The sequence below is a fragment of the Pleurodeles waltl genome, chromosome 2_1 (genome assembly GCF_031143425.1).
Source record: "Pleurodeles waltl isolate 20211129_DDA chromosome 2_1, aPleWal1.hap1.20221129, whole genome shotgun sequence".
NCBI classification, from domain to species: Eukaryota; Metazoa; Chordata; class Amphibia; order Caudata; family Salamandridae; genus Pleurodeles; species Pleurodeles waltl.
In genome coordinates this window covers 701,961,030-701,985,009 of record NC_090438.1, presented here as the reverse complement: position 1 = coordinate 701,985,009, position 23,980 = coordinate 701,961,030, and the positions used below count along the sequence as shown (strand labels likewise).

Here is a 23,980-nt window from a genome sequence, read left to right as displayed (position 1 = left end):
GGTGTTGTTATGTTTACACCTTTTTCTTTATATTACTTGTCGCTGCTTACTAGAAAGAGGGAACAGGTTAGAGCAAAGACTTCCTGAAATGGAGCAGCCTAACACAACCTGTCTAGGAGCCACATCCAAGGTCATTGTGGGTAACACATTTAGGCCCAAATTACAAGATTTATTGATTTGGTTCAGTGATACCAGTATCCCCGTATTAAATTCCAGCAATCACAATTTTTTTTCCTGCAATGGAAAATAACTGCACAGACCCCCAAAAAATGGGTCATGTATGTGTAATATTTCCCCATACCAGGAAGTACACAGTTGACATTGTCCTCTTGCTCAGAAGAGGCAGTAATTGTCAGTGGGATGTCTGCTGGCAAGTGGGTGGATGTGGTAGGGGTGTGAGGGTATTAGTACAGGCTTCAGCCTGACCAAGGGGAACAGATTTGCTGAGTTGTCTGAGTATGTGCACCTGATAATCCCCAACCCTGGAGAAACTTGGAATCACAGATGGCAAACTTTCACATTGCTCTGGACAATAACCACCACAAATAAACAATGATATATTACTAATGGTTACTTCTGCTTATGTGCCAGAATTGGAGCTTTATTGCATAAAATTATTACACCATTTTTTCCCTGAAAGTGGTGAAGAGAAATAATTTCCCACCCAACTTTGTTTACGTTTCACAGCATATGGCTCTATTTTACGAGTTTCTTGGAGATGAGCAATATCAGTTTTTAGTTTAGGGAAGTTTGTCTCTTGATAGGGAAACCCAACATCACTTCATGAAATTACCACTGGAAATACAATTTTAAACTTAGATAAACCGCCCATAAGGGACAATTAGACTAATAATTAGTAATATTGCTCAAAAGAGCTACTAATTATAAGGAAGAGAAAGATGAATAGAAGGTAAAGGCCAGGTATTATTGAATGTGTGAACAGCTTGAAAATCAAATCAAGTCAAAAAGATTTCTAAAGCACATGGCTACCTGTTGGGGTTTCCCAGCTCTTGTGAATCAAGAACAAAAGAGTGGCTTCTAGGCTTTAAAATGCCAGGGCTTCATCAATTTCCAAAGCAGAGCCCAGAATTTGCATGGTCACACTTTCTGAGGGAAGGCATTCCATAGTTTTGATCCCAAGAAAGCAAAAGAATGACCTCCATGCCTTGCCAACCTAATGTTTTGTATGATGGCCAGATTGGCTTTGCTTGAATGCAATTACCGTTTGGGGGTCTAAGGACAGATCAATTAGTATTTTTTATATAGGGCCAGCGTGATGCATGACTTTGTATACTTAGCATAGAGACATGTACTTCGTATACTTGAATAAAGGAAGCCAGTGTAACAGACGTAGATGTTAGGAGACTGAGGTATAACAGGGAGTATGGCATAAGAGGCAAACATCATTCTGAACAATCTTCAGCCTATTTAGTTGGCACTGCATATCACCTAAGTATAACACATTGCCATTGTTCAGCCTCACAATTATCTGACCATGCCAGCAGTTTTTGCGCTTTCAGGGGTAGGCACCGTAGAATCTTTCTTAGGCATCTATCAATCCACAGCAGCTTGCTGCTACCTTGGAAATCTGCTGCTCCATGGTCAGTTTGTCAACCAGCCAGACACCTAGATCTTATATTGACTGACTGGGAGTGAGACATGTGACTAATTCAGCTGGCCAGCTGACTATGGGGGCACCACAACTTCGAGGAAGAGAGCACAAAATGGTCAAATAGGTAAAAGAAATAATGAAATAGCAATAAAACCTAGATAAATAACATACTTGAGGGTGGTGAGATCACTTGGGGAAGGTGGTATGACTTGCGTGTAGTGTTAAAGAAATATTACCAAGAGATGAGTAATGAGTTAGAAGATATTGATACATCCATTTCTTCCACTCTGCAACCATCCAATAATTTTTGTAATAGAGCTGGAGCTTCCTTTGTTGTAGTCTTATTGTTATAAGTGACCATAAATAGAAAATCAAAATAGCTACTAATTATAAGGAAGAGAAAGATGAATAGAAGGTAAAGGCCAGGCATAAACGAATGTGTGAATCAGCCTGAAAATCAAATCAAATAAAAAAGATTTCTAAAGCACATGACTAGTGGATGGGGTTTCACAGCACTTGCAAAGAGAGCCAGGCTATGGTTCAAAAAGCCATGGCTTCACCATCTTTTGAAACAGAGCCCAGGATTGTAAAGTCACACTTTCAGTGGCAAGGCATTCCAAAATGTCAATCCCAAGAAAACTTAGGAGCAACCGCCCTACATTGCCAACTTAATATTGTGTATGATGGCCAGATTGGCTTTGCTTCAACGTAATTATCATTTGGGGGGCTAGGGGCAGATCAAAGAACATATGTATAAAGGGCCAGCCTGATGCATGGCTTTGGGAACATAGCATAGAGACTTACACTTGGTATACTGGAGTAAAGGAAGCCAGAGTAACTGATGTAAATGTTAGGATACTGAGGTATTATGGGGAGTATAACATAACACACGAACAGCATTCCGAACAATCTTCAGTCTCTTTAGTCGAGACTGCATAGCATCTAAGTTTTAAGACGTTGCCATTGTTAAGCCTCGCAATTATCGGAGTCTGCCAGCTGTTTTTGTGCTTTCAAGGGTAGGCACCATAGAATCTTTCTTTAGCATCTATTGATCCGTATAAGCATGCTCCTACCTTGGAAATCTGCTGCTGCATGGTCAGTTTGTCATCCAGCCAGACTCCTAGATTTTAAATCAACTGACTGTGAGTAAGACATGTACTTATTTCAGTTTGCCAACAATCGCGGCCTCACATCTAGGAGGAAGAGAACACAAAACGATCAAATAGATAAAAAAAATAACAAAATAGCAATACATGCCTAGATAAATACCATACTTGGAGTTGGTGAGAGCACTTGGGGAAGATGTTACGACTTGCGTATAGTGTAGAAAAAATATTACCAACAGAGGAGTAATGAGTTAAAAATTCTTTATATATCCATTTCGTCCTCTCTGCAATCATCCAATAATTTCTGTAATAGAGCTGGAGCTGTTGTACTCCTATTGTTGTAAGTGACCATACATAACAAATGAAAAGGTCCAAATCAAATATCAATACATCAAAGAACAGGGCATAATAGTTTTTTTTCCTCTGCCAGCAGTAGATTTTGCAAGATAATGGTAAAAAAAACATTTTATTTCCGGGCCATGTAATACAGTCTTTCCTCTTTATTGCTTTAAAAACCTCAAGCAGGTCCACATTTTGCAGAAAGGAAATAATGACGCTTCTGGTTTTTTGCAGAAAAGAAGAAAGACATGGATTGTGATCAAGCCTTTGATTCTACTGAATACTTAGGGAAATAAACTATGGCATCTCTAGATTTTTGAATCTGATGGACTGAAAAAAACGGATAGGGTATGAGCCTTTAACGCCTTCTAATTAACTTTAATTGCACAAGTTGCTTTGGTAGTTACAGTTTTCAAAGTCCTTAGCTTCTTTCTTTAGCAATGAAACTTCAAGTGTCAGTAGTTTGATTTCTTCTACTTAATCTTCTAGAACACCAAAACTTTATTCCAATTCACTGACTCTATTATTAGTCCATTTATCATCCAAAGTTTGTCTGCTTTTATATGTTGCCTTTTAGGGTTCAAGAGCCATGATTTCTTCCAAGATTAACTACCTACATTGAAATGGAAGGAGATTTATCTGGTCACAGAGGGTTTTTGTTTTTACTTTCTCATTTGATATGTTGGTAGATGAAGCAAGATTTTTGGAGTCAAGCTTGGTAGAATTTGTAGAGGAAGAGTTAGTTGATGATATTGAGGTTGACAGAGAATGGTCTGGGCGGGCAAATAATGACTCCTATATGGTGGCTGGCATAACTGACACAGTTGAGAAGACTGAGAAGAGTGTTGCGTGAGATAAATCAGTCAACAAAGATTTAATAGAAAAGGACATTGTGGAGGGAGTGTTTAATTTCCAATGTCTTGATTTACCCAGGGAAAGGTAACAGTTATCAAACACAACATTATTAATTGTCATATGACCTGAGCATAATCGAGAACACTTGTGCATAGAAATGACAGAAATATGATCTAAAATATCAATAGAGGTGCCATGCTATTGAGCTACACATATTCACACGGTGGCATATTTAACCAAAAGCAGAAAATTCAAATTCAGTAAAGTATTGCAAAAAATATGTTTTCCACCTTTGATAGTGTAGTGTTGCATAAGAATGCATTAGACTTTAAATGCTGCAAAATTCAATTAGCTTTCATCACAAAAACAAGTAAAAATGGCAGCTCCTACTTCTCCCGACATGTACACACCATTACTAACAAATTGAGAGTGCCGGCATTGAGAAACCTCAATCAAAGCCAATCATTGTAATGAGGATAATTCCAGTGAACAGAATCCTTGCTTTGGGCCAATGGAGAAGTCATTATACTGCCAAAAAGCAGTCATCCTTTCATGTTCATTGTCAGGAATTCCCAAGGTGCCTCCTGCATTATCTGTCAGCATCCCCAGGGATTAGGGTTAAATCATATCTCTGTTCTTGGTTAAACGTTCTTGTTTCTAAGTAAACATCATGTGCTGTGTTGAACAATTGGTTTTATCAATGCTTGTTTTACAAATGTTTGTTTGTTAATGTAAGCAGGTCTAGACATTTGCTTCTAATTGGGTGTGGTGTAGACATGTGCTTCTAATTGGGTGTGGTTACTCATCCACATGTGGAAACTCAACTGCATTCCTGATTGGCTATAAATAGCAGAGTGAAGCATTCCTCCCTGCTTGTCTTTGTTTTGCTTCCTGATCTCAGCATCTGATTTGGCAGTCCAGCCCCTGCTGTCATCCTCGTATTCAGGTCTTTTGAGGCAATTCTTTTCTTTGTTCCTGTACCAGCTGACACCAGGCATTCCTCCAGCACTCCGGAAAAGACTGCAGCTAAGTGACTAGTATTCTCCAGGGAGTTTGTTCTTTGAGCGCCACGCTTTCCTAGAACAGCTGGTATATTGCAGACCTCGTGTTTTGGCAAAGTGCTTATCTTGAAGAGACAAATGCATTTCTCAACATTCTACATTGTAGTTACTTGCCTAAATGTGCTTCAGGAAATCTGCTTGAGCTCAAGTACTACAAAAAGTAACGGTGCAATTCTAAAAGAGCATTTATGTGACTTTTCTTTCTCATATAGCATAACTCTTGGATGTAAATTGTGTCATTCATGCCTGTGTTTCAGGTTTGAGGAATTTGCTTTTGAAGGGTTTTTCACACACACAGTGAAACCAAATCAAACTGTGCCACCCTAACTGTTTAAACCCAGAGAGGACATTTGTATTTCTTGGATTGTTTTTGTTCCTTTTAATTTTAACCCTATGCATGCAGGAAAGTTATAAAGACATAATTAATGCCCTTGTTTGTCTTTCTTGTGCATGATAAGTGCAACCACAGTTCTAATTGTAGTGTGCAGTGAATCTCTGTGAAGCCAGCCCTAGTGTCGCAGTACTTATTGTTAAGGTACTCAGTTTGGGTTTTTGGTAATACAGTGTTAGTAATTGTTCCAACATTTATTATTATAGAAGAAAAGTCCTGGAGCATCCCAGTGTTCTTCTATCGCTCCCGTGCACATATCAGAAAGAGAGATTCAGTTTCAAGGAAGTTGAGTGCACTAACTCTACTATCACTCTGTCAACAACCACCTGCCCCCCGAAGGTACAGGGTGCCTGGCTGGACTGGCAAGACGTGGCAATGTTTTGTCTCTTTCTCTTCCACTCCCCCTTTCATTTTGGGACACCAGCCGGGGTTTCTGTATCCACCACGAGAGGTGTTCCGGGAGGTCGGGGGGCATACCATCGCCCCTGCAGACATCCTGCTTTTCAGGTGAGTGGCCCCGTCTCGACTACATCACAGAACTATTTCAAGGCGCATCCATTTTCTAGAGGTGTCAGGCCACACCAGCTATGCCTTCTTCTAATATTCATGAAATTCTCTACAGACAGCTCTCACCTGACATGCTAATATAAATATCTAATCATTTCCCTACTTTTCCCCACATAGCCGATCATTTTAGAAACATTCTCACTTATTAGTTGGCCTATTATCAATGAAATTTTTATGTATATGCATTCTATTATTCCAGATTACCTTTCATTAAGCCGGGAATCACATCTTGTCCCTAGCCTCACTAGCGCTATACACCTTCAACCTCATACAGAAATTCCATTGCATGTATTTTTTGGCTCTCAATTAGTTATACAAGATCAAAAATGCAAAACTTTCAGCTTGCATTATTGTGTGTGACTTTTATGTTAATTAATTTATATAGTGAAAACAATGCATTTGCTTGTATGTGCTTACGAGAGAGATCAGTTTAATGACATGAGGGCGTAGGGGTTTTGGTTACAAAAATACCCCTCACCATGGCATTATCACTACAAATTTTACATAAATATGCAGTAGAGCATGTTGTGGATTCATCTATTTGGCCATGGCTCTTCATTATATTTCTAGCCATAAATGAATCTATAACAATTCATCCTTGAATGGTAATGATATTTCATTAAGCTGTTTTCTCAGGACAGACAGGTTTTACCTGATGATATGTGTTATTTTTAAAACCCAGGTGTATTAACCCCACTAGTGGGATAGCTGCATTATTTAAAGATTTTCCTTTGTGAACGTTAGAAAAAACCTCATATGTGGCGTAGGCAGTGATCCAGAAGACAACTGCTAAGAATTAAACAAACATCGAAAAAGTAAAATTTTCATTTCAACTGCAGCCCCACTTTCCTTAATGAATATGTACTGCATTTAAAAAAAGTAAAATAAAAATACTTTATTTAAAGGCAGCCAGAAACATGGCAGTTAGCAAACATCTCTATGATGACCATCAATTGGAGCAAATTGAAAATTGTGACCCACGCTGAATTCGAATTTTATGAACCAACCTATTAGTACATTTAGGGCCTCATGTACGAAGGGTTTTAGCTTGATGAATCTCGGGGTTTGCGAATCCTAACACTCTCTTTTAAATGTACTAAATCACTTTATTGATTTGGAAAAGGTTTTCTGAATCATTAAATGGGTTTAGAAAACCATTAGGAATCACTGTTTGAAAGTGATATTCCCAAATACCGATTCCTTATGGTATGTATTAATGCTTTGCGACCAAAATCAGGTTGCAAAACATTCATATTTTACCACCAACTCAAAGGAGGTGGTAGTCGTACTTAAGGGCTAGTGTTCTTAAATAGTGAAAGCTGAGAAATTGCTTGCTACTTAGGAACCTTGGCTCATGGTACATACCATTTAGTGATTGCTATGTAGCAAGTTGGTATTATTCGCAATTTAGGAACCAGGAAACATACTTTTTGTGCCTGAAGCCCAAAATTTGTTACTGTTCACCTATTCTTGCACTGCTGGGGATCAGAACTGTAAACTCCATAATTGTGCTAGCCCTGGAGGTAGGAAGAGGTAATACTTAAACATGCTCTCAGACTGTATTTTGGGATGTGTGTGTGATGCGCCTGGGCTAAGATTGGATCAAAAGCAGGTCCATCTGCACCCATCCACACCAGGACGAGAGTAGCCTGGGCTCCCTCTCTTTCAACCTTTGTCCTTAATCTCCTTTCATTTTTGTCTGGGCAAGTGGGTAACCTTAGCCATTTCAGGTACCATTGGCATCAAGGGAAACATAACCTTTTAGCATGGGCATGTGTGGTGATTTTAAAAAGAAATTGAGCTGACGGAAAAGAGGTTACCTGTTAAATGCAACACCGCTCCTGTCATAACCCTCTTTCTTTTAATACCATTGATATCGCTGTGTCCATAGCAGACAGTGACCAGAACTGCTGGTTGATCACTGCATATGGTTCCTCAGCATTACCAACAACTGAACAGTGGCCAGCCTCTAAAAAGAAGGCAGCTTGTCCTCGCAAGTCCCAGGATAAGGGTGTAAATACTTGTGCAGAGCCATTCAATGTTCCCATTGCTGCTGAACAAACTTTATTCAAAAATCTGTTTCACATTTAAAGCGTCATTGCTCCCATTATCCTCTGTACTGGGGAAAATTAAACTAATGCTGCAGGAATTAGGAAATGGAGATGATGTTACAGCAGCTGCATGTAATGCAGTTCATTTGGGCTCTCATCAGGGTCTTTCCTCTCCTTCTTCCATTGGTAACCTGGTTTTTCCCTCAGTGAAACTCAGGACTGGTTTTGCTAGTGAATATGTTAATGCTGCCAGGTTCCCAAACTCATCCGCTCACTAGGTCACCGACAGTGGAAGGGACCACCTTAACTATGACTATACACAAATAAGGACAAGCCTGGTCGCATCCTCCCAGAAAGTCATTAAACATGTATGAACAACCAGGTCTTGATTAATGGTAAACCCCTTTTGTGACTCAAAAAAGATTTTGGAATTGACACATCCCCCACAACTTATCGAGGCATGCTTCGTCATAGGCACCTATCCACACCAGGGTAGGTGGACACTACCATGGCAGACCCAACTGTTTAAGGGAGTTCTTAAATACATTTCTACTGTACATTAAACAGGGATCCAGATAGTTGGAAAATGTTTCCTGGTAAGCCTGAGGATATGTTATTTTATTGCATGGGTAACAGTAACATGATTAAAAACATAACATGTGGGTAATATGAAAGTGACAATGGCTCTCTTACTCAAATGATGTTGCCAATTCAATCTGACTCGGGTAAGAAAGCCATTGTTACTGGAACCAATGTAATTAAAGGAAATATCCTCGAGATTACCAGGAAACATTTTTAACCTGGTGTAAACTCATTTCTCAACTGTCCAACCCAGAATGAATCAATTTTGAGACTTGGACTCAGGACCAGTGCCATCTGAACTTTTTTTATCATTTAGTGTCCCAGTTGTACTGTCCGACTCAAGAGCACCAAGGGTAGACTGGTAATTTTGGTGGCAGTGAAACCTGATTGTCAAGGAATTTGCCTCTCTTTCATATTAGCAAATTATATTGTTTAAATGCCCAGATATGCTTGGCCTAACTTTGATTATTTACTAGTACAATTTGTTTGATCTTTCCACCTCACAAGTGGTTGATGAGCTTGAGGCATGCTTGATGGACCTTATGACTAAACATGATAGGGAGGTGTTCGTCCATTGGGCACGGGCTTCAGCTTATGGGAGTGTAACACTGCTGGTGCCAGGATCTGTGGCTATCAAGATTTGGAAGGGTGAGGGTTGACACATTGTAAGCATGTAACTTATGTTGAGGCCTTTAGTAGAGTAACAATATCAAATACATCTAAGAGATCAGGAACCTACAGTAACACTGATTTTATATTGTTGTCCCAGGACCTTATCCTTCTGTTGAGTGATTTTAAAGTGAGGGCCAACTGTGTCAGTGATCTCAATTACCTCCTTTTATTATAGAAATTATGATTTACATTGGTAAATACTTCAAAAGAAAATGTGGCAACTGGTTAATCCATAAATAAATGTCTTAGAATCAGGTGATAAAAAGTCAGCAGAGCAGAATTCCTGAATTCTGTAATAATTGGGAATAGGTATGCCATTACAGTGGCCTCCTCCCCTGAAGAACACCAGGATGATTATTGAAGCAGATAATTCCATCTGCAAGTCTGTTTCTCTTATGATGTCCATTACTAAGCGCCCTAACCCAGTCCATTGCACAGGTAGTTTAACCATGCATGCACTACTGCACATAAACTTCTGAAACTAGTTATATGTACCTTCCCTCAGTCTAAATCTGATAATGTCATTGAGTGAAGGGCATATAAGGAGATTATAGCCTTAAGGAAAGCCGACATCAAGGCTATAGCTTACACAGATATAGAAGAAGACAGGCAGTGCAAAGACACAGCAGCTTTCTGGAAAATTGCCAACCTCCCCTCTTTCAAATGCTCAATGGGCAAAGCACTTGGCCTGGACAGAGTTCCAGCTGACCTTTTTAAAGAAATCATATCAGTCTGGGCCCCCTGGATCAATAATGTCATTAAAGCAACATCAAAGGCAATCTGCCCTCATCATAGAAGGAGGCTTTTATAGAGCATATTTTTTAAAAAAATGGGAATAGAGACCTTCTGAGAAATATTGGGCAGCACTGCTAAAATTATTGGGAGGGTAGTACTGCAACGGATGGAGGAGTGGGCTGATCAGAAAAAGATCATTTCTGAACTTCAGTTTGGATTCTACCCAGGGTTTGGCACAGTGGAGCAAAGTCTAAACCTCGACTTGATTATAAAGAAATATGTTTAGGCCAGGAGAGGGGCCATCCATCTGGCATTCATGGACCTCTCCTGTGCCTTTGGCATGGTTCATCGCTCCAAGCCATGGAACATAATGGAGAAGAAGTGTTTTCAAAAAGCCTTGCCTGACCTGCCTCACCGTTTGCATTGGCACCCTTTGACAAAAGTGGCTTTGGCTAAATGACAAACTCACATCAAGCATTAATTCTTCTAGAGGGGTTAGACTGCATCATGACTTCCTTTTTATTTTTTCGCTATATTAACTTGTTGTCCAATTTTTTTATTCAAACCAGGGAAATATATTCTTCAACTGGACAAGCGACCATTACCACTACCTTTATACACACATGATGCTATTCTTCTAGCCAGAACTGCTAACAGCCTTCAAAAGCTCTTGGAAGCTTTTAGTTTCTTCATGTCTGACCTGGGGCAGCAGACAAACTCGTCTAAATCTTTTATTTGGATGTGTGGACCCAAGAACACCAAAGCAAAGACATTTCTCAGTGAATGCATTGAGGTGATTAAAGTCCAACATTTCATCTATTTTGGCATCCCCTTCAATGCTGACTCAAACTGACAACATCTGCTCAAACTAAGGGCCCTCCAATTGCAAAAGTCAACGGGTGCCATTTTTGCTTTTCCTCTAGACTAACGACCAGTGAGGGAGTTATTCCAAATCTTTAATCGTATGTGGCTAGTAATAGGCACTTATAGTGCCAATGTCTGGAGGCATGTGGAAATGACACAGCTACAAAAAGTGGAAAATCATTTCATCCAATGAGTGCGCTCCAAACTACAATCTGCTTCTGCCTTAGTGAGCCATTCTGAGGTAGGTCCAGGTTACATTGAAGACCGTAGTGAATTGGGACCGCTGATATTGTGGTTGAGGGTATAGAGTAAACCTGAGGTTGTATTGACTGCAGCCATTATCTCTGATTGCCTGGCATTAGATAATGTGTCCACAATCCCTTGGCTGGCATACTTCAAAATAAATTGCAAATTCAAGGGGGCTCCAGAGTTATGTACAAATTCAGACTCCATTAGTCACACCATGTGTGACCAAGTCAATAACCTGTATCCTTCTTTTCACCATGAAAAGAACAAATGTGCTCTAGAACTAAAAAACAAATAGTATCTGCAAGTTATCATACATGCAAAAAACCTCCATGTTTTATATGGTAGACATTAGCAATATGTATTAGACACTATAAAGAAGCTTTTCGCTATTTACAGCAACTAGATAGCCCACAAATGTGTCATCCTTTCCTAAGCTTTACAAGATGTGCCCTATGTTAAGGAAGAAATATGGATCAAGTGTAGGATATTAGCTGTTTTTAAAGTACTATCTGCTAGATGTTTTTTTGCTACTTTTTAAGGTATTTCCGTCTATATTTTTCTCCAGTTTTTACTGAGGTTTAATAATGGTCTTGCACGAAGCAATGTTAATTTTATATTGTCTTGTATAGCTGGAAATATTCCTACTGAAGTTGTTTACTATGAACACTGACGGGAATATTTATGAGCACAGTTGCAACATTCTTGCACCATGCAATATGGTGCAAGAGTGACACAAGCCCAAAATAAGATTTTGGCCAGAGTGGCTTCATAAATCTTGAGTAAAGCAATGCAGCACAGCGCAGCACAAATTGCTGTATTGCCTTACTCTGCCCCCAGGGATGTGTTCCATGGGTGTTACGTGGGTGTTCTCACACAACATCCATGGATTTTGACGTATTACCAGATGGCTCAGAAGTAGTGTACCTGGGAATGCACCAAGCATGTACGCCTCCCCAGGTGAGGCATACTGAGGAGACATATCTTTATTTCTCCTCATTTTTATGCTTTCTATGTGTGCTGCATTCTTCAGCTCACATAGGAAGAGTAAAAAGCCTCATGGGATTGTTTTTATGAAGGAAGGTGCCCCTTGCTACACAAAACCAATCCTACATGCAACAGAGCACCCTTGCACCAGGGTGCAAGGGTGCGTATATTGGTCCTAGGTAGCCCATTGTGCGCCAGAGCTGTGACAGGAATGTGCTTTACTGGGATAAATAGAGTGTATTTCTGTCCTTTCCCTGTGATGCAGCGCAGCAAGATGGCCTGCTGTGCTGCACCACTTGGCTATAAATATGGCCTAGAGTTTAAAATGTTGCACCAAGTCAGATTAGGTTAAGCTCTTCACTGTTTTATAAGGACAACAAAGAGTCATGGAATACTTGATGATATATAGATGCTCTCTCAATTATCATAAACGTATTTAGGCCCGTATTTATACTTTTTTTGCGCCGCATTTGCGTCGTTTTTTGACGCAAAAATGGCGCAAACTTGCAAATTACCATTGTATTTTGTAGGTTTGCGCCGTTTTACGTCAAAAAGCGGCGCAAATGCGGCGCTAAAAAAAGTATAAATACGGGCCTTAGTTTCTTAAGGCATTTTGATGCCACAATGTTGTTTATCTTGGTTATTGTATGTATTTTATTATTGAAGTTCCTATGGAACTTTGCACACTTTTATGGCTAGTACTAGCTGAATAAAGATGATTTGACTGACTGACTAACACTCCGTTTCAGCTGCTCCCTCCTCCTCAGGCAGAGCAAAGGGAGGTCTTTCTGAATGGCTCACGTTATCGTTGAACGTCAAAGTTGTACCTCTAGATAGCCACTTCCATAAATCCAGGGGTTCCAGGTCACATGTACTGGAGGTTTTGTTCTCTTTTTAATTCATTTTCATAACAATTATTTTTCTTATTCTAATATAGACAATTTTAGATTGCTGTATAAATTTGTGGACAATTTGACTAAATTTATGAGTGAAAATTATAGTCAGATGTATTGGGCCCTATGTGGTGATTTTAACACCAAAGTCCAGGTGGGATCTCCATTTTCAACCAGTATGGTCCACATGGTGTTGAGGACCAGCTTTTGGACTCATGAGATCCTAACGGCCAAGACTTTTTTTGTGAGCATGATTTAGTTAATATTTTGGGTTGCCATGGATGTGGTTCTGTGCCCACCTATTCTGAACATGGATGCCATTCAGTGATTGTTAGACCTGTCATCCTTTGGGTGGTTTTCCCACAAACGTTTTGGTTCCTTGCCTCATACTTTTGCTGATTCTTTTTGTTGGACTTAGGACTATGGGCACGTTACTACTGCTGACCAGTGCTAAAGTGCATGAGCATCTCCTCTAAGCTTGGTAACCTTGGTGTGTACACAATTGGCATATTTAATTTACTTGTAGGTCCCTTGTAAACTGGTAAACCCTATACCTAGGGCCTGTAAATTAAATGCTACTAGTAGGCCTGCAGCACTAATGGTGCCACCCACACAAGTGGAATTTAAAGCGTGTCTCAGGCTTGCTAGTGCAGGGTCTGCGTGTGCAGTTTACTGCCACTACGATTTGGCATTTAAAACTACATGCCAAGCCTTAAACTCCCCTTTTATTAGCCATACGTGGCCCCCCTATGTTATGCCCTAGGTAGCCCCCAGGGCAGGTTGCTGTGTAAGTAAAAGATAGGACACGTACCTTTAAGTTTCACGTGTCCTGGTAGTGACAAACATGCAAATTAATTTTTCACTACTGTGAGGCCTACTCCTTTCATAGGCTAGCACTGGGAATTCCTCGATACACCTTTAAGCTCTAATTCCTGAAAGGAGTAGCTGCATCATGTTTTATATCTTTGGAGTGGTAATGATAAATCCTCTTTGCTGGTAAAGTCAAATTAAATACTATTATAGAAATGCCATGTTTAGTAAGTGGGCATTTCTCTGCTCTTACAGCTCTGTGTGTCTGCAGCCTGTTTCCAATAAATCCCTGGGGTGGGTGACAGCTATACATTGTGCATTCCCTCTACACAGCAACAAATACAGGAAGGTTAGATGTGTGTGTCTGAGTGCTGCGCTGCATTCTGATGGCTCTTCTGGGGCAAGAAGGGTGGGAGGGGATGACACTTACGCCTAAATAGCCAGTGCCAACCCCCACACAAAGGGTGGATTACTCCCTACTAGTAGTCTGGAGCAAGGGCTCAGGAGAAAAGATGCTTGTATACTTCAAACATCCTTCTTTGAAGTCACCCCGACTTCAAAGGCATATTTGGGTCCCTGACCCCACCAAATCAGACACTTCTGGACCTAGAACCAGACTCTGACAGAAGCACTGTCGTGTTGCACCAGGGACTGTCACTCTGCTGGAATGTTGACTTGGAAGGACTACTTTTCTGCTCTGCTGCCCTGCTGCCTACTGCTCTTTGACCTTACTGAGGGAGAGCTGGACTCTGCCTTGCACATAAAGTGATCTCCAAGTGCTTGTTGGCTTGCCTCCTGTTGCCAGAGACTCATGGATGTCATATTCTGTACCCTTGCTCCTGTGCCTGGTCACTCAGTGTGACTCCAAATACTTTCACCACCGAAATCGACACATCTCCAGCCTCTTGGAAGTGCCAGCCAGTGCATTGACCATGTTGCAGGAGCAGAACCAGTGCATCACATTCAAAACCAGCACTTTGCCATTGCATTGTTGCCACATTGGAAACACTGCATCACTGCCACTGCTGAAGGAAGATCACAAGCAATGCATGAGTAAAATCGATGCATTCCGTATTTGTGACCATGATCAAGGTACTCTGCTCCTGGGCCTGTGTGGCTCCTGCACTCTACCTGGGCCCCAATGTCAAAAGCTTGAACTGTTGACTTGGCTCAGTCCAGCACGACCTCAAGCAACTCCTAAAACACTATTTGCTTCTAAGTGCTAGGACAAGTTTATTCTTCTATAATTCATACCTTGACTTCTACTTATTTGACTTTTGTTGTTTTGGTCTTGATTTATTTATGAAATTAGTATCTATTTTTCTAATCCTGTGTAGTGTCTTTTTTTGTTGTTTTCATTGTATTACTGTGTGTTTTACAAATACTTTACACATTGCCTCTTTAGATAAGCCTGACTGCTTTGTGCCAAGTTATCAGAGGGTAAGCTCAGATTATCTTTTAGTGTGCATCTGATTTACCCTGACTACAGTGGTCGTTCCTGCTTGTACAGGGCACATGCTCCGACACCCAGAAACCCCAATACTGATATTGTCTAATTAGATTTTCTTTTCTGAGTATTTTGTAATTTATCTATATTTTTGCAATGTTGTTGAGAGTTTCTAGAGCAGCCATACCTCTACTGCTTTTAGATTCTTCTCCCTTTACAAAATCTGTGCTGTAAACTGGAAGACAATTATATTTTGGCCACAACAATTGATGGCTTCAGGAGGGTATGGATATTAAAATACCTCAAGGATTTTTGAAAGCTTTTGATTCATAGGCTCCTTAACCACTTTGGTCTCTGTTTATCAGATAGGGCCAGTGATGATTTGATAGTTTCCAGTTATATCGAGATTTTTCAGAGCATTAAAGTTCCCTAAAAAAATGAACTTCTAACACAATCAATTGCCCTACTAATTGGCTTGCAACTTCCTGTTGTTTAGCCAAAAACGCCTATGGGAAGCCTTGAAATCCATACCAAGTTATCCTGGGTTGATTGCTGCCTGCAATTAAACATCGGATGTTGGATTTTTTAGAAATGGGGTACTTGGTTCACAGTCAGGTTACCCCCTGTTCAAGCAAGGACTCTCACTCTAGTCAGGGTAAAAGAGAATCACCCTCAGCTAACCCCTGCTTACCCCCTTGGTAGCTTGGCAGAGCAGTAGGCTTAACTTCAGAGTGCTAGGAAATATTTATCTAAACAAAACAAGACCAACACAACAAAATTCCGACATACACAAGTCAAGTTATGAATTTTTCAAGATTAAACTCAAAAATAGCACTTAGAAACACAAAACGCTTTGATGCGGTGTTAACATGGCGTAGTGACGGAGTCATTCCCAACAAGCCGACCCCAGCGGCGCCGGACACGGAGTCGCATAGACCCCCAAGTACAGTACCTTTGGTGAAGAGTGAAAACAAGTCTGTGCGAAACATTGAATTCACGCACTTCAAGCGGCGTCAGTCACGATGTGGTGCGGCGACTTCCAAGGATTTGCGGACTTCAGCAGGGCTGCAGCGACGTTGGGCCTGCGATGGTCGTCGCGTTCCAGCGAAGATCATGGAGTCGGTTGCAGGCGGCGTCACCGGATTCAGCAGCGGCGGCGGTCCAAAGTCGTCCGAAGCCAATTTCCTTGGATTTCCACCAGCTTTCCATTCAAGGGCCCAGGGATTGGATAGGGCACCACTTGTCAGAGTAGGAGTCTCTCCAGAGACTCCAAGTGCTGGCAGAGAGAAGTCTTTGCTGTCCCTGAGACTTCAAACAACAGAGGCAAGCTCTAAATCAAACCCTTGGAGATTTCTTCACAAGATGGAAGGCACACAAAGTCCAGTCTTTGCCGTCTTACTCTGGCAGAAGCAGCAACTGCATGATAGCTCCACAAAGCACAGTCACAGGCAGGGCAGCACTTCTCCTCAGCTTTTCAGCTCTTCTCCAGGCAGAGGTTCCTCTTAATGTCCAGAAGTGATCTAAAGGCTGTGGTTTTGGGTGCCCTTCTTATACCCAATTTCTCCTTTGAAGTAGGTCTACTTCAAAGTAAAGTCTCTTTTGAATGTGAAATCCTGAATTGCCCAGGCCAGGCCCTAGACACTCACCAGGGGGTCAGAGACTTCATTGTGTGAGGATAGGCACAGCCCTTTCAGGTGTAAGTTACCACTCATCCCCTCCCTCCTAGCACAGATTGCGCATCAGGAAATGTAGACTACACCCCAGCTCCTTTTGTGTCACTCTCTAGTGTGAGGTGCAACCAGCCCAACTGTCAAACTGACCCAGACAGGGAATCCACAAACAGGCAGAGTCACAGAAATGGTTTAAGCAAAAAAATGCTCACTTTCTAAAAGTGGCATTTTCAAACACACAATCTTAAAATCAACTTTACTAAAAAAGATGTATTTTTAAATTGTGAGCTCAGAGACCCCAAACTCCACATGTATATCCGCTCCCAAAGGGAATCTACACTTTAATCAGATTTAAAGGTAGCCCCCATGTTAACCTATGAGAGGGACAGGCCTTGCAACAGTGAAAAACGAATTTAGCAATATTTCACTGTCAGGACATATAAAACACATTTCTATATGTCCCACCTTAACCACACACTGCACCCTGCCCTTGGGGCTACCTAGGGCCTACCTTAGGAGTGCCTTACATGTAAGAAAAGGGAAGGTTTAGGCCTGACAAGTGGATACACTTACCAAGTCGGATTTACAGTTAAAACTGTACACAGAGACACTGCAGTGGCAGGACTGAAAAATTATTACCGAGCTACATATGTGGGTGGCACAACCAGCGCTGCAGGACCACTAGTAGCATTTGATTTACAGGCCCTGGCACCTCTAGTGCACTTTACTAGGGACTTACTAGTAAATCAAATATGCCAATCATGGATAAACCAATCACATATAATTTACACAGAGAGCATATGCACTTTAGCACTGGCTAGCAGTTGTAAAGTGCTCAGAGTTCAAAAGCCAACAGCAACAGATCAGAAAGAATTAGGAGGCAGGAGGCAAAAAGATTGGGGATGACCCTGCATAAGCAAAAAAAGTCCAACAGGAATCCTAAAGTCTTTCAGAGCACTGTCAGAGACTTAAGAGTCAGTGACACCAATTTAACTAGCTTAAATGCTCATATTGCCTCCAAACAATGGTTTATCCAGTTCTCTTTTATTTGTCAACAGAGCCTCTGTGAGCATGAAAGCAGCATTCCGCCCCTGTATCATGATTCTAATCCACGCTTTCTCATTCTCGCGCCTTGTAATAGTGTCCCTTTAGCAAAGCACCTGGGCCTGCCGGGGTACTAATGGAATTATTTAAGTATAACATTGACTGATGGGATCCTCAACTCATGAACTTTTTAAAAACTATTTCTGCTAATCGAATCCCCAAATCTTGGTTGTCATCAATCCTTCTGCCCATATTTTAAAAGGGAAACCATCAGTACAATTGGTGCTACAGGGGTGCTACAGATCTATCTCTCTCATTAACTCAGTCATTAAAATAAATCCTTGGTAGAGTTGGTGTTACTAGGATGAGAGCTCATGAACAACAATCTAATTAATCCATGCCAAAACGAGTTCCATTAGGACGTAGGTACATTGTAGAAAATTATTGTCCATTGTACCTGGCCACCATGGACGTTTCTTGTGCCTTTGATTGGGTCAACTGATCAAAACTGTGGACAGTCCTTTCGGTATTACGTCTAGATGCACATGTGGTGCATTTCCCTGCAGATCTGCACTTGCATCTGGAGGCTAGAGTGAGCTTTGATCTAGATGATGTATACTCTTCCCCTTTTAAGTTAGAACACAGAGTCTGGCAGGGCTGAGTCCTGGCATCTGTTGTGTTAATTCAATACATGTATAACCTGAAGAAGTGACTGACTTATTGTGACTTGGAAGTGCCTAGAATTGACCCTTCGGCGATTCCAGCCTTACTGTATGCAGATGACATAGTTATAATGATGCACATTCCAAGGAGCCTGGAATGGCTGGTGGCTGTTTTCCCTGAACTCATGCCTGAGCAAAGGTCTGGAGATTAATTTTTTTATATACTAAGTTTATGGCATGCGGGCTGTGAAGCTCTCTGTAGGCCCCCCCACTATCTATGGTAATACTTTTTATTTCTATGAATTCTTTGGGTAACAATATATCTTCCAGGAGCAGAAGATTCAGGCAGTCTGAATGGACCTTATTAAATATCTACTCTGTGATTAGAAGCAGGCCACTTACCCCTTTGTTAGAAATATACAAGAGACAATGTGAACCAGTAGCACTGTAGAAGGCCGGTGTCTGGGGTTATGTCAAAACCTGTGTTTTACAACTAGAAGCAAACCAAGGCCTCGGCATTCTTTTGTGTTTACCTTCTTCATATCCCTCTTTTGTTTTTCATGAGGATTGTGTCCATTTTTGGAAGTCTCAGTTAGATTTGCCCTCTTTATTCTTTGTCTCTCTTTATGGTTAAAACCTCATGCCAAACTTAACTGCCTCATCATTAAAGACTTTCTAACTTGTGATAATGGCCTTAAAATACTAGGGCTTTCTCATGTTAAAAGTGCTTAATTTGAGCTGGTGGTTTCCAGTGCTTGGCACCAACACAATTTTCAACACCAGCACGTATGATATCCTGTCACATGGTGGCCCTGCTCATCTAATTTTGACATGAGTACACTGTCCGTTGTTTAATCATTCAAAATACACTAAAATTACTAATGCTTGTCGCCCAAGCTATTCTTATAACTTTGGGTGACATGAAATATTCTGACTCATTGAAGAAGCTCTCTGTTAGGGAATATGTTGTGCTACAGATGACTCCTGATACGAAGCCTTACCTTCTTAAAACAAAAAAGGGCTTTGCTGACACGCTTCAGACTAGGGAGGTCATACGTTCCCAGTTGTTCCTCCCTGGGGGTCAATATGTTTATTCTAGCATCTGTATTGCTCAATGTGACAGTCATTCAATCCAAACATTACTGCACTTTAATTACTTCTGTAGGTGTAATAGTACTTATTCAAAGCATTTTTAATACATTTGTTGAGGAGGAGCAATTATACTCAGTTTAAACCCGCCTTGTGTGTTTTCTGCCGATGCTAAATGAGGATAAAGTCTGCTTTGTTGTGGTTCGTTTTTAAAATCTGTTTTAATGATCAGTACTTGAATCGGATGTATTTGTTGCGTTTTTATTGTATGAGTTCTGTGAATCTGTACTTTTATGATTATTAACACTCCACTAAAGATATATTAATCTGGATCATTATGATCTACAGTAATGAAATATACTACGACCAGTTTGTTTTCTCCCAGTATTTCATACACATGGCTGTTTGTTGGTAAATGTAGTAGCTTGCATTAGCGAGTATGCAAGATGTGAAGTTTCATTGGTTAATCCTTTACTAAGCACACCATGCAATGGTATGCTTCTTGTTTTATGCAGTAAATTCATATAATTTTTCCCATCCTTCTATGAATCTATAACATGTTCATGCTTGAATGGAAATGTTATCACTGTAAAGCAATTTTAATGTCAAGACATAAACAACATCCTATTAAAATATGCATCTGTTTTCCCTTTTAATGCCGCACAAAACAATTAGTTTATCATTATAGTTGTGTACAGAATTACAAACAGAAGGAGCTATATTTTTTCAGTTCTGAGAAATATATTAATGGATAATTGGTATATTATGCTTTCAAATGTAATTACCTGCCATCATTGCAAAGTGACAATTAAATTTCATATTCCCAGTTAGCTCTTTCCTCATTCTGTATGTACCAGATGATTACACTGGCATTTTAACTGATAGTTATTGATAGTTATTCATTTTAGATTTAACCTTATCCTACAGTATTCATTCTCTTAAAAGGCCTGCCCTCGGTTAAAATAATCATTATTAAGAAGAAATGAACACATAGAAATATCCTATTAGCTTGATTACTCTGAGGCGCAGAATTTCAGTTACATGTGTAGTTTTGTGTTTTTGTGGATATATGACACAGATTGATTTCATTTTTATTTGGTTTAATGAATATTCAATGTATGTTAATTTATGTATCAATGATATCACCATGGATGCTGCCATATGCCCATCTCCATATTTGTATCTGTCAAAATGGTCAAACGTGTTAATATTAATCAATTATATAGCTACTGCAATGTACTAATAGAAGCCTGTACTTGCGACACCTGTTTTGCAGATGGTACAGTGTTTGCAATACGCCTGTGAACATTTGAATGCCACAAGTGACAAACGATTAAATAATTTGGTGAGGGGCTTTACTGCCTAATTCACAAAAAAGTTGGAAATGCCCTCCTGTCTGGTTACTCCTACTTTCGAAGTAAAAGTCAAACTTTTTTGACGTCACAAAGAAGCACTTTCGGAAGCTGAATCGGTTGCAGATTCCTGGGAGTACTCAGAAGCATTTACAGAGTTAGGAATTTAAGAGGTGTATATTTCCAAACTGATAATTGTTAGTGCATTCCCTTTTTTTTTCTTTTTTTTCTTTAGTCACAGCCAATGCATGTTCCTTATGGGGAAGCCATATTCGTAGACCTCCCCCAGCCAATTTTGTGTTTGTCTGTTTCCCATCCCCCGTCCATAGCTCTTCAACCGTTTCCAGAATGGAAAATTACCTTCGGAGTCTTTGTGAATACCTACAAATGTACTAGTCTGCGGACATTCACCAAACTGTCTGGGTAACCTAACTCCAGAATGCTATTAAGAACTGAGCTTTGGAGAAAACCCATTGGTGCTATACCTACCGGCTTAAGTTCACTAATATACTCCCAAGCAGACATTATTTAAGAATTTACCATGTGCAGTGAGGCTATGTATAAAGCACCGTCTGCTGGAACTGCTAGGTGCACCTATGTCTACCAAGAGACAGTATCCACTATATCCTTAAACATGGACCAAAACGAAGAATTAGGTGCCCTATTCACCAAGCAAGAGTCAAATTGGCGACTAGCCAGGGGTAGGACACAAGGAGCTAGCTGATGGCTTGCCACCTGAGTTTTATGTAGCTTATAAAGCAAAACCTGCACCTAAAGTATTACACATGCATTAAGGGGCACTTTGTAGTGGTGAACTACCCTAGTCAGCATAGCAAGCCATCATAAAAATGGAGCCAGGCACTGGCATCCTTAAATAGATCCTACTGTTATTGCAATGCTCTGCTGCTTTGGTCTTCATGAGTCAGATATATTCAAGTCAATGAGACCATCAGACGGGGATCCCTTTATCCAGGTTGCCCTTTACATTGTTCATGGAGCCCTTGGCCTGGCTAATGCACTGCAGAGGTTAGGTGTGGGTAATACATCTCCCACAAAATGCACACATTGTATCCTTAAATGCAAATCGTGCCCTTCTGTTTCCTAATAATCCAAACGATGACTTGCACAATACAGTATAATGAAGGAACTCAAACAATTCAGGAAATGATTGGGTTTGAAGATGAACTGGGAAAAATCCTGTCTCATTTAGTTGCTTCTGGTAAAGAGATTAATTCTTCCACCTGACCTGGCATTGCTTCTACAATGTGAGTTGGACATCTTTAAATACTATAGAAAAATGTATGTGTGTGCCCGATTGATAAGTGGTGGGAGGGTCACAGCTCACCTACTTTTGAGAGCTTTTAGCCACTTAATTGACATGGCTCAGTATGGGATGAGGACTAACTGAGATGTGGTTGGGAAAGAGATTAATCAGCCTTGGGAGGACAGAGGAAGAGATTCTGATTGACAGGTATGTACACCTGGAAAGTTCTCTTCTTCCCTGACCACTAGAAAATATTACTGGCAACTGTGTCTAAAAAAGTGAGTGGAAGCCGTATGCACAATAGTAAAAGATTTATATTTGGATGGTACTATTTAGTCATTTTACTCCATCACAGAAGGCTTTGGTGTGCCCTCCAGAGATTTTTTACTCTGCAATGTTTACTACGAGCAGCTCATTTGGCATGGGATGAAGAAGATAATATACCACTTCGGTCCGAGCTGCTCACCAAACTATAGTAAACATGTAGTGACAGTGATCCACTCTGAAGTTGCCCCTGTGGTCTACCCAGATTTGCTGGTCCTGACAAATTAGATGGGAGGGCAAAATTGTTATGGATTTCATTGATCTGGAATGGGAACAGACTGAAAGGTTGTCTCAAAAGCCCAGTGTAAGTTTATCCAGGACAATTATTTACATCAGACCTATGTGTCCCCTGCCATAATAATGCGCATATACCAAGGTGCATCTGATGCGTGTCCTCAATGTAGCTCCCACAAGCAGAATTTTTCCTTATAGTATGGGAATGCACAGTGATCTGCACCTTCTAGGAGAGTGAAATAACTGCTTAAAGAGGTGACCTGATAAGGGCTGGAACCTATAACTGAATTGTATTTGTTGGGATTTCTACGTAAAACCAAGGGTCAAAACAAATGTGTAGATTTAAAAACTTGGCCTTGGTGCTAGCCAAACGGAACACTGCAATGGGGCGATAGGCTAAAGGTGCACCAAAATTTATGAATTGACTAAGTGACGTCTTAAAGTAAGGCAGAGTGAGTAAATCTGGTCCCGCCACAGACTGGGACATGGTGCTAATCACACTCTCGGCAAAAACGTATGATATACGTTCATGAGGTGTTTCTGACTATGTTAGATTCATGCTGTTTGAATGGACATTCTGGGATTGATGAAAAGGTGGGACTCCTGGTTTGCTCATAATAAAATACCTTGATGACGATGAAAATGTTGCGGGTTCCTAGCAGCCATAATAATTTCATTTCTGTAGCCTCACGGATGGTTAGATCACTACTTGAGAAGCTGCAGGATAACGCACTGTGTGGAAAGTGCAGGGCCAATTCTGAGTGTATGGCGGGTTTTGTATCCAAATGTTAAACTGTTAGCGTTGATGTAGAATACGTGTTCCGAATAAATATGGGGCGTAGTTTGGGTTTATCACTAAGGATTCATACTGTGAGTTTACTGTTTTGGTTCATATAGTGCTCAAGGATGCCATTAATGCTAAATGCTTTGTTTGGCACACTTGAAATATCCAATAAAGAGCAACCTGGGAGACAACCCTAACCACGAATGCAAACAGCCCGAACTCATGTGGGGAGAGGAGGTTTATTCATGCATCTAATGAAAGCAAATAATGTGATTTTATATACGAGTAAATGTGTATATTTATTTTTGCTTTATTTGGCGCAGTATATACCGCAAACAG

At 40.5% G+C, this 23,980-nt stretch overlaps 1 protein-coding gene across 1 annotated transcript in view; it reads left to right on the top strand.

Moving 5' to 3' along the window:
- ABCA13 (ATP binding cassette subfamily A member 13) overlaps window positions 1–23,980 on the top strand; it is a 2,435,905-nt gene that overhangs the window by 2,131,898 nt on the left and 280,027 nt on the right. The gene's annotated exons all lie outside the window — the stretch shown is intronic.